We start from the raw sequence: 15463 nt of genomic DNA on the forward strand, positions 1-15463 counted from the left end.
AAACAGAGAACGCAGAGCAAAGACCTGAATACAGGGAGGGAGGACACGACTCTGTGCTATTTACTAAATTCATACTATTTTTCAGCAAACACGTGTTGTACCAAGGATCAAAGATGAATAAGGCCTATCTCCTGACTTCAAGAAGCTTGTTGACCATTGAGGAAAGCTGAATTCCATAAATAATACAAGAGTAAACATAAATAGAAACACATAATGAATATCACAACACAAGCACTATAGCAAAATGACTATCATGTGCTACAGAGGCAAGAAGGAGGAAGCCATGTGTTCTACCAAACCACTGTCTCCTACAGGAAATTTGTCAGCCAGGCTAAGAAACTTGGATTTAATCCCAAGAGTTGAGGGAAACCATAGGAGTGTTATGACCAAAGATGTAACACATTTACTGCTTCTAAAGGATTGCTCTGGCAGTCTTCTTGAGACTTGAAGAGGGACAAGAAGAGAAGCAGAGCTACCAGTTAGAGCTACCATTAGAAAGCGGTGGTCTCAACCAAACAGGATGGTGACTTAGACCAGCCATGGATGCAAGTAGCAGCATTCTAGACATGCTTAATAGATGGGGACAACAGAGTTAGTCAATATGCTGAATGTGGGACAGAGGGGATTCAAGTTATAAGTGTTCGCAATGTGAGCCTTCAAGCTTGTGGACATCTACTTTCACCTTCTCACATCACTAATGATGCATTTATTATATCATTTAGAACATGAGGTATTATTCCAGAAAAACTGGAGAAATATATTTCTCTGAACTGGATCAATTTCACAGTATCTGTAGAAGATGGTAATACTAGCTCTTTGTTACTGAGTTATTTAACATCCTTAAATGATGGAGGTTATGACAAATATTGGCTTTGATAAGGAAGTGGGGAATATTCATTTGATGAGTGTATTAGTCCAGGTTCTGTAGAGGGACTGAGCTAAAGAGGTAGATGTATATATAAAGGGGAGTTTATTAAGGAGTGTTGACTCACATGATCAATAGATGAGGTCCTGCAATCTGAGGAGCAAGGAAGCCAGTCTGAGTCTCAAAATCTCAAAAGTAGGGAAGCTGACAGCACAGCCTTTAGTCTGTGGTTGAAGGTCTGAGAGCCCCTGGCAAACCACTGGTGTAAGTCCAAGAGTCCAAACGCTGAAGAATTTGGAGTCCGACGTTCAAGGGCAGGAAACATCCATCACGGGAGAGATCGAGGCCAGAAGACTCAGTCCAGTCTCCTCTTTCCATGCCTGCTTTTATGCTGGCACCTGATTTAGATGGTGCCCACCCAGAATGAGGGTGGGTCTGCCTCTTCCAGTCCACTTACTCAAATGTTAATCTCCCTTGGCAACACCCTCACAGACGCACCCAGAAATGATACTTTGCATCCTTCAATCCAATCAAGTTGACACTCAATATTAACCATCACAATGAGTGATTTCCTGGATAGAAATATTTTATAGAATGTAGTGAAGGAATCCACATTAGCCCTTTTCAGGCCAGTAGCATACCTACAACTTTTACCTTCTGAAGCAAATATAAATGTACTCATTCAAATGTATATCAAACTCCAGAAAAGTTGATCAGAACGAAGCAATTCCTCTTCAATGAGTCATTCTTCCTCAAGCTATCCCTCTGTTTCTCTCTTCATGATTCAGTTAACTCTTCAAGGACATGTATAAAAGTTATAGCCCTTTTTCCCCTTTGCCAATTCTCCATTCCCAATGCATAAAACCTTATTCATTTTATAGGTTTTGTGAGATATACTTTTGCTCTAGGAAGTTCTTTTCTTTATATCTAACACTAATATTTATTACTGCCATTAAGTTTTATCACTCCTTTTTAACTGATGATGAAAAATGGTTGCTTATACGTAGCATCCTTTCTACAGCATAGGAGAAAAAGTCATTGCATATATGTCTGTTGGAACACTTCCACTAAGGTAGTCCCTAACTCTTCTTATGTGGTCAGTCATTAATTCCTCTTTCTCACTGCTGTCTTCTGACTCTTCTTCAAGGTCTCCATCTATCTCATAAGTCCTAAAATGAAGAGATGATAATTTTAAAAGATTGACCCTATTCTAGAGAATTACAAATATTATCTCATGTATTAGTCCGTTTTTATGCTGCTGATAAAAACATACGTAAGACTGGGTAATTTATAAAGGAAAGAGGTTTAATTAACTCACAGTTACACATGGCTGGGGAGGCCTCACAATCATGGTGGAAGGCAAAAAGGAGCAAAGTCACGTCTTACGTGGATGGTAGCAATCAAGAGAGCTTGGGTAACGGAACTCCCCCTTATAAAACCATCAGATCTTGTGTGACTTATTCATTATCATGAGGACAGCATGGGGAAGACCCACCCCTATGATTCAATTACCTCCCACAACACGTGGGAATTGTGGGAGCTACAATTCAAGATGAGATTTGGGTGGGGATGCAGCCAAACCATGTCATCTCATATCATTATGCTGAATTTTCTTATAAGGAAACTTAGAGAGGCTATGTTATTATACTTGTCAAGAGTCACACATCTAATAACTTAGGACCAGATTAGAGGTTGAAGCTTAGCTGTATGATGTCAGAGATTGTGCTCCTTATCAACACCTAAATAAATGTCTCACTCACTAATGCTGTTTGTTTGGGTGATTTGTTTGTTGCCTGACTTGATTTCTTTACTTTTCTCCTGCCTGTAATCTGCTTCTGATCATACATCTCAGGGACTGTTTCAAACTATCAGTATTCTCCTTCAACTCACTCTTTTAGTCTAGCCTTTTCATTTTTATAAGATGACCTTCTTTCACATGTTACAGAGAAAATTGAGCTGTTAGCCGTTAACTTCTGCAGGTTCCTGTTTGTTCTTCAGAGTTTGACTCGTGCAGGAGTGTCCTTTCCAAACTGTCACAGCAAAGAGACAGAGACCAATGCTTCCTGTGATGGTTCAATGTCCAGCGTGACCTCTAGCACCCCTACTCTTCCATTACTTTTTTTTTCTGCTGACTGTTCAGTCCTTGCCTTTTAATCACTTCTGCCATTCATAAAAGTATATTCCAATGTCCCCACCTAAAATTTCTTCTTTAAAAATACTCCCTTAAGTAATTACCCTTAGTTATCTTTCCTTCACTAACAAACTTTTTGAAACATTACTGTATGTTGTGTTTCCATTTTCTTAAAAATTATTTTCTTAATTAAAATTGCAATTAGAATCTGATGTACTCCACTGCCAATCTCATGGAAGTAATTTTTCTAGTGTGGCCTGTGACCCATCGCAAATCAATCTTCACCTAGTCTCAAACTCCCCTCCTTTGGCCTTGTGGCCTGCCTCTCTCATGCTTTTCCTCCTGTTCACCGATTTCTTCCTGATTTCCCTCTGGGGCTTCTGCTTTTTCCTGGCATTCTCTTCTGTTTTTAGCCTACTTACTTGCCTTATTTGATCTCATATTTTCCCAGGACTTTACCACTGACAGGATACTGACCCCCAAGTCAACATCTTCACATGCATCTTTCTCCTGAGCTCCAGACCCTACTTTCCAGTTACCTGATGGTGCTGTTTGAATGGCTTTTGTCATTCCAACTTTCATATGCTCCGAACAGAACACAGCACGCTTCTTTCCTCATTCCAAATCTGTGCTTCCCTATCTTGGCTAAGAGTGTCATGGTTCACTCTTATTTTTCAAAAAGAACATCTGGGCTTAATTTTTTCATTTTGTCCATTTTGGATGGACAATAACTTCTTATTCCCCATGTCCCAACTCCATGCCTTTACTTTGAAAACTCCTACTTGATCTGGAACATTCAGATTTTATCTCCTCTATTACATTTTCCAGATGCTCCATAGCAGTAAGTGGCTCTGTTTTCAGCATTTTCTTGGAACTCCAACGGGTAATTTATCCTCATGTGTACATGTCTACCTTTCTCTACTGGACTGTAAGCTACCTAAGGGAGGTGACCTTGTTAATTCATTGTTCCTACCATCTACCACATAGGAGGTCCTTAATATATATGTTTGTAAAATAACTGCTTGTCTTCTTTAATATCTCACAGTATTGAGCTCTAGGTGCCCAAACATCTATGACTGCATCTCATTTGGTTTGCATTCACTTTCCTATTACACCAGAATGCTCCAGATACAGTGTTTCAAAACCACTGGTCATACTCCATTGCCTTCAAAATAAAATCCAAATTCATTGATGTGGTGAGGAACAATCACAGCTAGACACTATAGATCATACCTAGTTCATAGTCATATCTTCCACTCCTTCTGAGCCTTAAATTCAATTGGTGAGACCTGCCTAGGATCGGTGTGTGCTTTTGTGTCTCTGAATGCTGCCCAAGCTGTCCTTTTTTTTTTTTTTCTATCTCCCTTGCTTGATTCCCTGTCTGTACACTTCTCCTCCACAGGCAAGCTGAGGGTCACCTCGACTGAGCAGCCTTCTTATGACCCTGCATAAAATAGATGGCTTCCCACACCTTGCCTTCATAGCACATGGTACACATTTTCCTATAGTACCAATGTTGTGATTTTTATGTTTCCATTTATGTTTGTTTATGTGCTATTTATGGAATTCTGTATTTATGGCTGGCCAATGAGCCCTTTGAAGTCAGTGTTAATTATCTTTGAAACTTGGTACAACATACATTTGCCAAAAAGAATGTGTACTCAGTACACATTTATCATTAAATTAACTAGCATGTAATTATAATCTTAGGTATGATAATAAAGCAGTGAATCAATATTTGCCTTACAAAATAAATTGCTTTCCTTTGTTAGGCTTCCCAAGCTTTATTTTTCCAAAAAAGAAATCACAAATATTCTGGCAGATTCTTTGCTCTATGATTGAAAATGCAGTCTCCGTCTTTGTTCGGATAGAAAGAAAAATAAAAATGAAAGAAGAGCAGTTGCTGCACACCTGTGTTGGCAAGCTGTCAAACTCTCTGTCCCTGACATTAATTGGATCATCCGCTGAATGGGGGAACTGATGGAAAATGCAATGAGAGGAGATGACTGGGGAAAATAACTGCTATCCTGCCCATCAACGGTGATGAAAGTGACATGCGAAGAGTTATCTTTTATCCCATACAAACAGATGGCTTCAAACAACACACAGTACATACAACCAGATTTCTTATGCTCACCTCTAAGTACTTAGGCCAGCTTGATAAATCAAAAATTAAAACATAAACAACAAAGAGCACTTCCTGGGTGGCGAGTCACTAAGCTGAAAGCAATTATCCACTGATTTTTAGTCTCTGCCTGCTGTTTTCTTAAATCACCTGCTATATGACAATACTTTTATAGTGGGCTTGGGCCAAACATTAGGAAAAAGTTGTCCTGATTTCCACTTACACCGGATACAATTAAAAGAAACAATAAAATGCAAGATAAAACAAGTAAATACACATTTATTGACTGTATCCACACCTCTACTGCAAGAGAAAATGAATGTCTGAAGAAATCTCTATTAAGATTTATGCAGTTTTGTCAGGAGAAAAATAACTAGGAATTTTCACCCAGCTGTTTATGTGAGGTGTAAACAGATGATGTAAACTCAGACTAAGGAAGCAAGGCGGTTAAACAATAAGAAAAGGCTATTGTAGAAATCTTAGGGGAATATCAGAGTCAACGTGTGTGATGTGTTTTATTCTTTACCCATTTGGAATTGTCGCTAATTCCACTTAAAAAAAAATACAAAAACAACTTATACCTTGCCAAGCAAATACTTATGTTAATTTGCATTGCTTAAAGAATCTGTAAATTGGGCAAATGTATTTATGTATGAGGTCTCCTCACTCAAATAATGAAAAGTTGTTGCTTGTTTTGTTCCCAGATTACATATCCTTTATCATTGAGAGAAGACAGGAGAAAGGACTATGGAACAAAGGCGTTAAAAAAGCAAAATTTTCTATGCCAAAAAGGCCTGAAGAAAGGAGGCAGGTGTTCATAGAGGAATAAAAATATCTTGAAAAAATACACAGATATGGGTTGAGTATGTGGAAGACCAGGGTGGGTAAATTTGAGAAAGAGAGATATATGATTTGAGGAAGGTAGTTCTACTCTGAATTGAATTCCTTTCACTTTTCTCTAAGAGATTCAGCTGGAGGTTAGCATAAGTACCATTTTATTGTTTTCATATTCCTCCACTGTGCTTCTTTCTATACAATTATTTGCATAGACTGGCTCACAAGGAGTCTCAGCATTTACTGTGGTTATAATACTAAAGACACAATACCTTTTGCTAGCTTTTTGGTAGGGTTTTCCTTCCTAGGCAAGAGAACACTGGAGGGAGACTTGGCTCATTGGGGGAAGACCGTGGATCTGCATTTGAGCAGGATGATTTTAGTTGTGTGTGAAGCACCCACATGAAGACATGGGCAGTGAACCCGGGCAGGGGGTGAGGGTCAGGGTTGTAAGAGGGTATGTGACTCCACCAGCTTTGGTGTAGATGTAAATGCAAAGTTCCAGGAGAGAGGTTGGTGTTTCTTCATGTCCCTCCTCCTCTAATTTCCCTGTCAAAATCTGCCTCACTAAACACATTGTTGGCAGAAACTTACCTTTTGTTATCTCAGAGCTTTCACTTAGCCTGATGCAGCTACACTCAATGAGCTGGTATTTGCCTTTGCAAAGCTGGCTCCTGTGGGTCCTTTCAGTGTCTGCTTATGGACAACATACTCAGAAATGACTCCCTTGGCCATGCCCACCAGGCCACTCATCTCTTATCTTCCACGTTGTTCATTCTCTTTAGAGGAACTGTGAATGTTCTATAAAACTTCCTCCTCTGATTGTCAACCCTGGGAAGATGGGGATTATGTCTGATATGGCCACCAATTTAAACCCTGTCTCTAGCACATAGTGCATGTTTAATTCATCATTGAATTAAATAATAGGTTTGCAGAGGAGAGAAATTAAAGAAGACTACTTTTTGGAGGGGCTTTTACCCACCTAGTACTGTGAAGAGGTATATTAAAAAACTAATTTGTGCAAAGAGAAAATTCGAAGATGCCAGAAGATTACATGAAACAGAAAAAGGAGAAATGGAGTCCCAGAGACATACACGTATTTAAAAGTGCTTGTGTGACATAAAAAGCAGGTGCAAATTAATGACTTCGATAGAAGATGCCAGGAAGGTTAGTAGAGATGAAAATCAGAAGAGAAAATGGTTGTTTAGGAACCCACAGGAAGTTAGGAAACATATATTCCCTCTGGTCTCTTCAGAACCTCAGCCCTGTCTTGTTATAACGTAGGTATTTATAGTAAGGACTTCATGCAAGAAAGGAATGTGTAAAGTACCATTCTATTAACTCATACTGAAGAACTGCTGAGAGACCAGGAGTCTCTAAGGGGCAGTTGGTTTGATACTCTGGTTGTACTGAGTGGAAAATTTAACTCAGAGATTTGAAATGATAGTACAAAAAACAATACTGGACTAGATCCTGAGCTATAGACGAGCATTTGAAGATGTTACTAGCATGCTGAGAGGTAGCTTGGGGCTTGAATCCATCTTTAAGCGCGTCACAGTTCAGTTGCCCTAAGTCCTGGCCCTGTAGGGGCTTTCGTCTCTACAGTGTCCCCCAAACCTGTGCACTTTCTGATTCACACACTTGCAGCAAGTGACCTCTTGAGATCACCTTGAGATTCTGTGGTTGTAAGTGCCCAGAGCAGGCAGGAATCCAGGAGCTTCACTGTGTTATTCAGAGCTGAACACAATGAGTACAGATTGTGTCTGTCTTGGTGGGAGACTTAAATATTTGGGTGCAATGGGGGTTTCAAATCTAAGGTCCCAAAAGGTTCTCCTAAGGGTTTGTTTTCTGCCTCCGGTGAGATTTTCCCCAAATCATCACCAGTGACCAACGACACCAACTACTGGTTCTGGAGTGGCTGTTCCTCCCTTCCTCCTCCCTTCTCTCCCCGGAGTCTTTCTACTGACACAAATTAGCCTTATCTCTAAAGCAACAGCAGTCTCAAAAGAGCTGTCCCCTTCGCTCAGGTTTCATGACACTTCCCAAAAATCAAGTCATTTGGCTTTGGTTACAGATTGAGCCTGACTCTGCTTGAAAGGCATGAACCCAGAGCTCAGGAAGTCCTGTCTTCCCCAGAGCACCAGGAAGAAGGAATTAGACAGAAGCCACAGCTGTATGGGGGAAGAGAATCTGGATGCAGACTCCCGGGCCCCCTGCTCCTGCGGGCACTGAAACCCGTGGCTGCAGTGTCTGGGTCCACACTGAGCCTGGGCATCGCCTGCTCCCTGTTGTATCTTTCCCTCATCCTCAACCTTCTGTTACACTTTTCAAGCTCTGTTTTCCTTTTTCTCTACTTCTCTTTTAATTTACTTTTCAACTTCGCCTACTCTTTCCTCTCTATTGTCCAGTTGTGGCAGATTGTTAAAGCTGTCATGTTGCCCATGGATTTGCTCACTGATTCTGTTTTTTTTTTTTTTTCAAGTTATTTTTAAGATTTCAATAATTTGGGGGGTACACATTGTCTTTACATGGTTGTTGGTTTATTGAACAGAGTGTCCTTTTCCCAATGTATGTATTTGTATGCTTTTTCTTTTTTTAATGTCTATTTTTAAGTTCTGGGGTACTTGTGCAGGATGTGCAGGTTTGTTACATAAGTAAATGTGTGTCATGATGATTTGCTGTACCTATCAACCCATCACCTAGGCATTCAGCCCAGTATGCATAAGCTATTTTTCCTAATGCTCTGTCTCCCCTCACCACACCTCCCAACTGGCCCCAGTATGTATGGTTCACCTTCCTGTGTCCATGTGTTCTCACTGTTCAGCTCCTATTTATAAGTGACAACAAGTGGTGTTTTGTTTTCTGTTGCTGCATTAGTTTGCTGAGGCGTCCAACAAACATATGAAAAAAAGCTCAAAGTCACTGATAATTAGAGAAATCAAAATCAAAATCACAATGAGATACCATATCACGCCAGTCAGAATGGTTATTATTAACAAGACAAGAAACAGATGCTGGTGAGATTGTGGAGAAATAGGAACACTTTTACACTTTTGGTGGGAACGTAAATTAGTTCAACCATGGTGGAAGATGGTGTGGTGACTCCGCAAAGGTCTAGAACTATTCAACCCTGCAATCCCATTACTATATATATATATACCCAAAGGAATATAAATCATTCTATTACAAAGATACATGCACATGTATGTTCACTGCAGCACTATTCACAATAGCAAAGACATGGAGTCAACCCAAATGCCCATCAATGATAGACTGGATAAAGAAAATATGGTACTTATGCACCATGGAATACTATGCAGCCACAAAAAAGAATGAGATTATGTCTTTTGCAGGGACATAGATGGAGCTGGAAGCTGATTCTTAATTATATAAACAGAACGTCTTTTTTTTCTAGGCAAACATAGCTTCCACTGAAGGAAGTACTTCTCAAAATCCAAATTGCCAGATGGAATCCAGTGATAAGGAATTTCAGAGTCTACATAAAATTATACTAAAGCCATTTCTCAACAGTTAGCATGATGAAGACTGGATTTATTTTTTCCATTGCTCTACAAGTTCTTAATTTGTGATGAAAATATCACCACATGCGAACATGAAACCTTCATTTCAACACTCGCAAACTCTACTCAGTATGCTCTTCCTCCTAAAATTCTAGGTCTATTAAGGATCCCTACACATTATATAGCCTGATGGTTCTCAACCCTGGTGACACATTTGACATACAGGAAGTTTCTTGTTTTTGTGGTTTTTTAAAAATTTTTATTTATTTTTCTTAATACTGAGTCTGGGTGCCAGTTGTAGAGATATGGATTTAATTGGTCTGGAGTGATGCTCAGTCTTCTGTAAGTTGGAAAGCTTTTCAGATTATTCTCCAGTTCAGCCATTATTGAAAACTACAAATATCATCTTTTCTCCTGATCCCTGGAGGTGCATGATAGAAGCTTGACCAGGGCAGGGCATTTTGTCTGTCTTGTTCGTTCCTGAATTCTAGAATCATATACAGTGCCTGGTGCATAGTGGGCACCGACTAAATATTGTTTCCTAATTGAATATTTGATATTTCTTAAAAGGACCATCCCCAAGTTATTTCTGTGTTATCAAGCATAAAATGAAAAGCTCTGTACCATACAGAATTGTAAATGGCTTGTAAATGGCACTATGTTTCCATTGCCACAATTAGGCAAGACTACCAAAAGTGGTTATGACAAATGTCTAAAAATCCTCCCAAGCTGTAAAATATTGTAATCTGATCTCCACTGTGCACAAGACCCACGTTCGCATGCTACTTTTTGCTGCAGGTTTCCTATGAAGATATCCGTTCGCATTCCCGCACATAGCACACAGGTTTCTCCATCGCTTTGACCCCAAAATGGGGGGTGGGCGGGGGGCGGAGCACGCTCACTCCTACTTGCACATTATATTACATGCATTTCAGAAAATGGCAGGAAAAAGAGGAAACACAGAAGGCAGGCTTGCAACCAGGTCTTATCCAGAAGATAACAAGCGTATGTAGAGATAATGGGATCAAAATAATGAAGCCTTCCAGTAAACACACCATTCAGCAAATTCCCAGGTGCTCAGCACAAAGGAAGAAGTGGCAGGCAGGCTCATTCATCTGGATCTAGGAGACAACAGAGCTCCTTGGAACTCAAGAGCCTTTGGGGAGCATCTCCTGGAAGAGCGAATGATCAGCTTCTCCACAGTGGAACCAGCAATAGCATATAAAGGTTAGTGCTGTTTCACGTGGGAAAGTTAAATGAGAAAGAGAACTTAGTCATTAATTCCTGCTTGGACCCACAGATTCCTTATGTGGGGTGACAGGTGTCAAGATTGGGGGTCAAAGCAGGCAGGGCTGTGGCCAGGGATTCTGGGAAGGGCTCTCTATCAATCCCAGGTGACTTTTGGAAAATGCAGGTGGCTCCTGATGAAAACAGTCATCAGCTGCCTTAAAAACACTGAAATATTCAATGTGTTGCCAAGTTTTCCATTTGAGGGGAGCAGAGTGATGAATGCAGTGCCTCTCAAGCGTTAATGACAGGAGTCATTCGGTGGGGAGGAGGCTGTTAAAATGCACAGTCTGATTCAGCAAGTGGGGCGGTACATTGCATTCGTGACACAATCTCAGGTGATGCCTTTGCTGCCAGTCTGGACCACTGTCTGAGTAACAAAGCTTCAAAGAGCCCCTCTTGCAGCAGCAGGACACAATGCATTGATCGACTCTGCCTTTGCTTCAAAGGGGACTATTAAAAAAGGCACTTGAATTCCCTGACATGGATTCCTCAGCTATAACACGGAAACAGAAATAACTATAGTGAAGTATGTTCCTTAGCACTAACATTATGAAATTAAGTAAATCAATGCTTCCTAGCTGTCTGTCTGTAAGGATGTAGAGTAACACCGGTAAGCTTCCCTTTCCTCTTTTGCAAAGCGGACGTTGTACCATTGAGATGTGTGTCTAAGGCATCTGGAACTTTGCTGGGCATATAGGAGGCACTGAAGAGACAGGGAGCTGTTTTTTACGATGTGCAAGTATGCTTTGGTGCTGATCTCAGAATCTGACTCAGAATCTGAAAATAAAAGTGTTACAGTGATGACATGCGGAGACATTCCTCTCAGGCCAACGAGTTGAAAGGAAGGCAATTGCATTTCCTTTTTTTTTTTTCTCTTCTTCTTTTCCAAAGTGTTTACGGTGCCTTGGGAGAATGCCCTTCATTTTACCCGGAGGAAAAATACTGTTTTAAAAATCAGCAGCAAAAATATCCCCATGTTGTACAAGAATTGTTCAGTGTCTGTCACTCATTTTGGTCCATTTCGGTGTTCTCTATTTTCTGCTTGCTTTCACAGGTGATAATGTGCACCAGTAAAAAATAGCAGCAAGAGGCCCACCTACAGCTGCCCTAAATACTCTGAGGTAAAATGGAAATTTCTTTAAAGAAAAAAAATAAGTGTCCTGTGAAGGAGAAGATTTAAAAATACATTTTTGGTCCTGGTTAAAACAACTAGTGAACACTTATTTTTATCTCAAAATTAATTCTGAAATGATGTACAGATGAGCATATACCATCTTCTCACTGCTTATGATAAGAACAGAGTGACATGAAGGAACCGCTTGAACTCTCAGAGCTCATGTGCCCTAATCTGTAGGAGGAAACCAATAACAACCCCTTGCTCCTTTTAAGTGTTTTTGTGTGAATCATATAAAATAAATGGAGCGACCCTGGAGATGCCAAAGAATCCAATGCCGTGTTACCACACAATCAGGTCTTTGATCAGTCATTTCATCACAAGAAATAAGAAAACTTTTGTAACTGCTCATGGAATTGTTTTCGAATTTCTTATATAAACTTCTAGATGAAAAAAATTGAACCCAAGAGACCGGGGGCGGTAGCTCACGCCTGTAATCCCAGCACTTTGGGAGGCCGAGGCAGGAGGATCACGAGGTCAGGAGATGGAGACCATCCTGGCTAACACAGTGAAACCCCGTCTCTACTAAAAAATACAAAAAACTAGCCGGGCATGGTGGTGGGTGCCTGTAGTCCCAGCTACTCGGGAGACTGAGGCAGGAGAATGGCATGAACCCGGGAGGCGGAGCTTGCAGTGAGCCGAGATCGCACCACTGCACTCCAGCCTGGGCGACAGAGCAAGACTCTGTCTCAAAAAAAAAAAAAGGAATGAACCCAAGAATAACAAACAATACGACAAGTTGCCAAAAAAGGCTACCTTCAGAGTTGCTAGGGTGGCATGAGTTGGTGTTTGTAAAGCCCCTGAGCAGTAGCGCTATGGAAGTGGTTGTAAAGGAAACTATGAAAATCAAGCCTGGCTTCTAAGAGGAGTCTCACTGGGGGTTCTTTCAGGTGGGGAAATTCCCAGAGGCATGTGTGTTACATGCCAACCCTGGTCTATGTTTTTCATGTTTTGTGTGTGTGTGTGTGTGTGTAATTTATTTTGCTTTATTTTTAAGACAGGGCGTCACCCTGCCACTCAGACTAGAGTGCAGCAGCACAGTCAAACACAGCTTACTGCAGCCTCGATCTTCCCAGCTCAATTCCTCACACCTTAGTCTCCCAAGTAGTTGGGACTACAGGCACATGATATCAGGCCTGGCTAATTTTTTTTGTTGTTTTTTTGTTTTGTTTTGTAGAGATGAGGTCTCACCATGTTGCCCAGGCTAGTCTTGAACTCCTGGGCTCAAGCTGTCTGCCTGCCTCAGCCTTCCAAAGTGCTGGGATTACAGACATGAGTCACTGTGACCAGCCTCTCTGCTTCTCCTCTTTTTAGGTGAGCTCGCCTTGGTCATTCAGTGTGGGCCCTGGACACTTGGACATGTATTCATCAACTGAAATGTATTGGCATGAGAGCTTGAAGGCTACTGGAGGAGGTTGTGTTAGAAGGAAAATAAGCCTGTAAGACCAGCTTGTTCCAGTTGAAGCCAGTATGGTCACCTAACAGACCAGGGGAAGGGGACAGCAGGAGGAGGGAACAAGCCTAAGTACAGCTTCAGGACTTTTTCTTACATTTCCCTTGACCCAGGCCCCCTCCCTCTCCCCCAGACTTAACAAACATGGAGTGAGGATTTGAACATGGAGTGGGGTTTTGTTCATAATTTTAAACTACACTTGAATTATTCCTTATTATTAGTCCATCAGTGTACTCTCTCAAAGCGTCCAGAATACTTGATACTGTGGGTAATAGGAAGACTCACAGAATATATACCTTTAAGACAGAATGTGGCCGGTCGCGGTGGCTCACGCCTGTAATCTCAGCACTTTGGGAGGCCGAGGCGGGCAGATCAAGAAGTCAAGAGATCGAAACCAGCCTGGCCAACATGGTGAAACCCCCGTCTCTACTAAAAATACAAAAATTAGTCAGGAGTGGTGGTGCGCGCCTGTAATCCCAGCTACTCGGGAGCCTGAGGCAGGAGAATCACTTGAACCCGGGAGGCGGAGATTGCAGTGAGCTGAGATCATGCCACTGCACTCTAGCCTGGATGACTGAGCGAGACTCTGTCTCAGAAAAAAAAAAAAAAAAAAAAGAAAAGAAAAAAGAATATGAAAAAGTAATCTGGAAAGTGTGAACACATCAATTAGCAGAGCATGTCTAATTTGCCTACTACTGACAAAGGCAATAATCCTAATTTTGAAATCAGAAACCTAAAATTCATGGGAAGATCCATCTGTTCTTTGTAAGCATCTCAGTCTTTCAAATACTGCCAATTCTTCGTTAAGGGAATAATTTGGTGGTATTATCCCTATTAGCCAGTTTTTAAGAGTTGTTACAACAAATCATAAAGAAACAACTGCTACAAAGAAGGAAGGGCATGAGGCTCATGAAAAAGAACTGTTCGGCTCTGCAAGGAGCAGCAGGCTAACTTTTCTCAATGTTTTGACCTCTCTGACACATGCTTTCACTGTGGCAGAGTGTTTTATCTCCACAACCAGAGCGAAAACTGGGAAGTTTCAGATCTAGATAGTATACTTACCTATCAAAAAGTCAACCTTTTTCTAGCATTGTTAATATTGATCGGTTTTTACTGTCTGTGAAGAAAAATAAGTTGCTGACCAGTGAATGCCTATAAGTATTAAAGCATGTATTTCTAAGGAGAAAAATGCAAGACAAGGGTACTTTATACCATAGACAATGTCCTGAAAACTTACTGCATGAATCAGGTTTTGATAGCATGGAACCATCATTTTTAAAATGAAAGTTTTCTTTTTAACGATATGAGTCAGTAGGTTATTTTGCAATGGAAAATAACTTATTTTGTTTATTAGAAAAGTAGACAATTTTTATGCCAGGTATCTTTAGTGTGCTATACACAGAATTATTATTAACCTAAACGACTCCTCTCCTGTATATACTTTTTTTTTGTTTTTTTTTTTTTTTTTTTTTTTTAGATGGAGTTTCACTCTGTCACCCAGGCTGGAGCTAGAGTACAGTGGCATGACACCAGCTCACTGCAACCTCCGCCTCCCAGGTTCAAACAATTCTCCTGCCTCAGTCTCCCAAGTAGCTGGGACTATAGATGCTTGTCACCATACCTGGCTAATTTTTTTGTATTTTTAGTAGAGACAGGGTTTCGCCATGTTGGCCAGGTTGGTCTCGAACTCCTGACTGACCTCAAGTCATCCACCCAACTTGACCTCCCAAAGTGCTGGGATTACAGGCATGAGCCATCACGCCCAAACATATGTGTGTGTGTGTGTGTGTATAGCCATGCTAGTTCCTAAAAGAAAGATGGCTAAAGTCAAAATATGTACATTGCATTGGCAATTTCTCATTTCTAAGTTATGCAGGAGTCCACTTAGGTATCACCAACCTCTCTACAAAGACATAAAAAATTTAAAGAGGTGGCACTCTCAGAGGGGGACAAAACAAAAATAAAAGACACTTCAATCTTGTTGCAGGGTGCCTTTCTCTTACTTTATGCTCATAAAATGAAACAGAACCTGATTTTCTTTTACTATATTTTCATGTAGATTGGTAGTCC

This window comes from Macaca thibetana, chromosome 13, assembly GCF_024542745.1.
Source record: "Macaca thibetana thibetana isolate TM-01 chromosome 13, ASM2454274v1, whole genome shotgun sequence".
NCBI lineage: Eukaryota > Metazoa > Chordata > Mammalia > Primates > Cercopithecidae > Macaca > Macaca thibetana.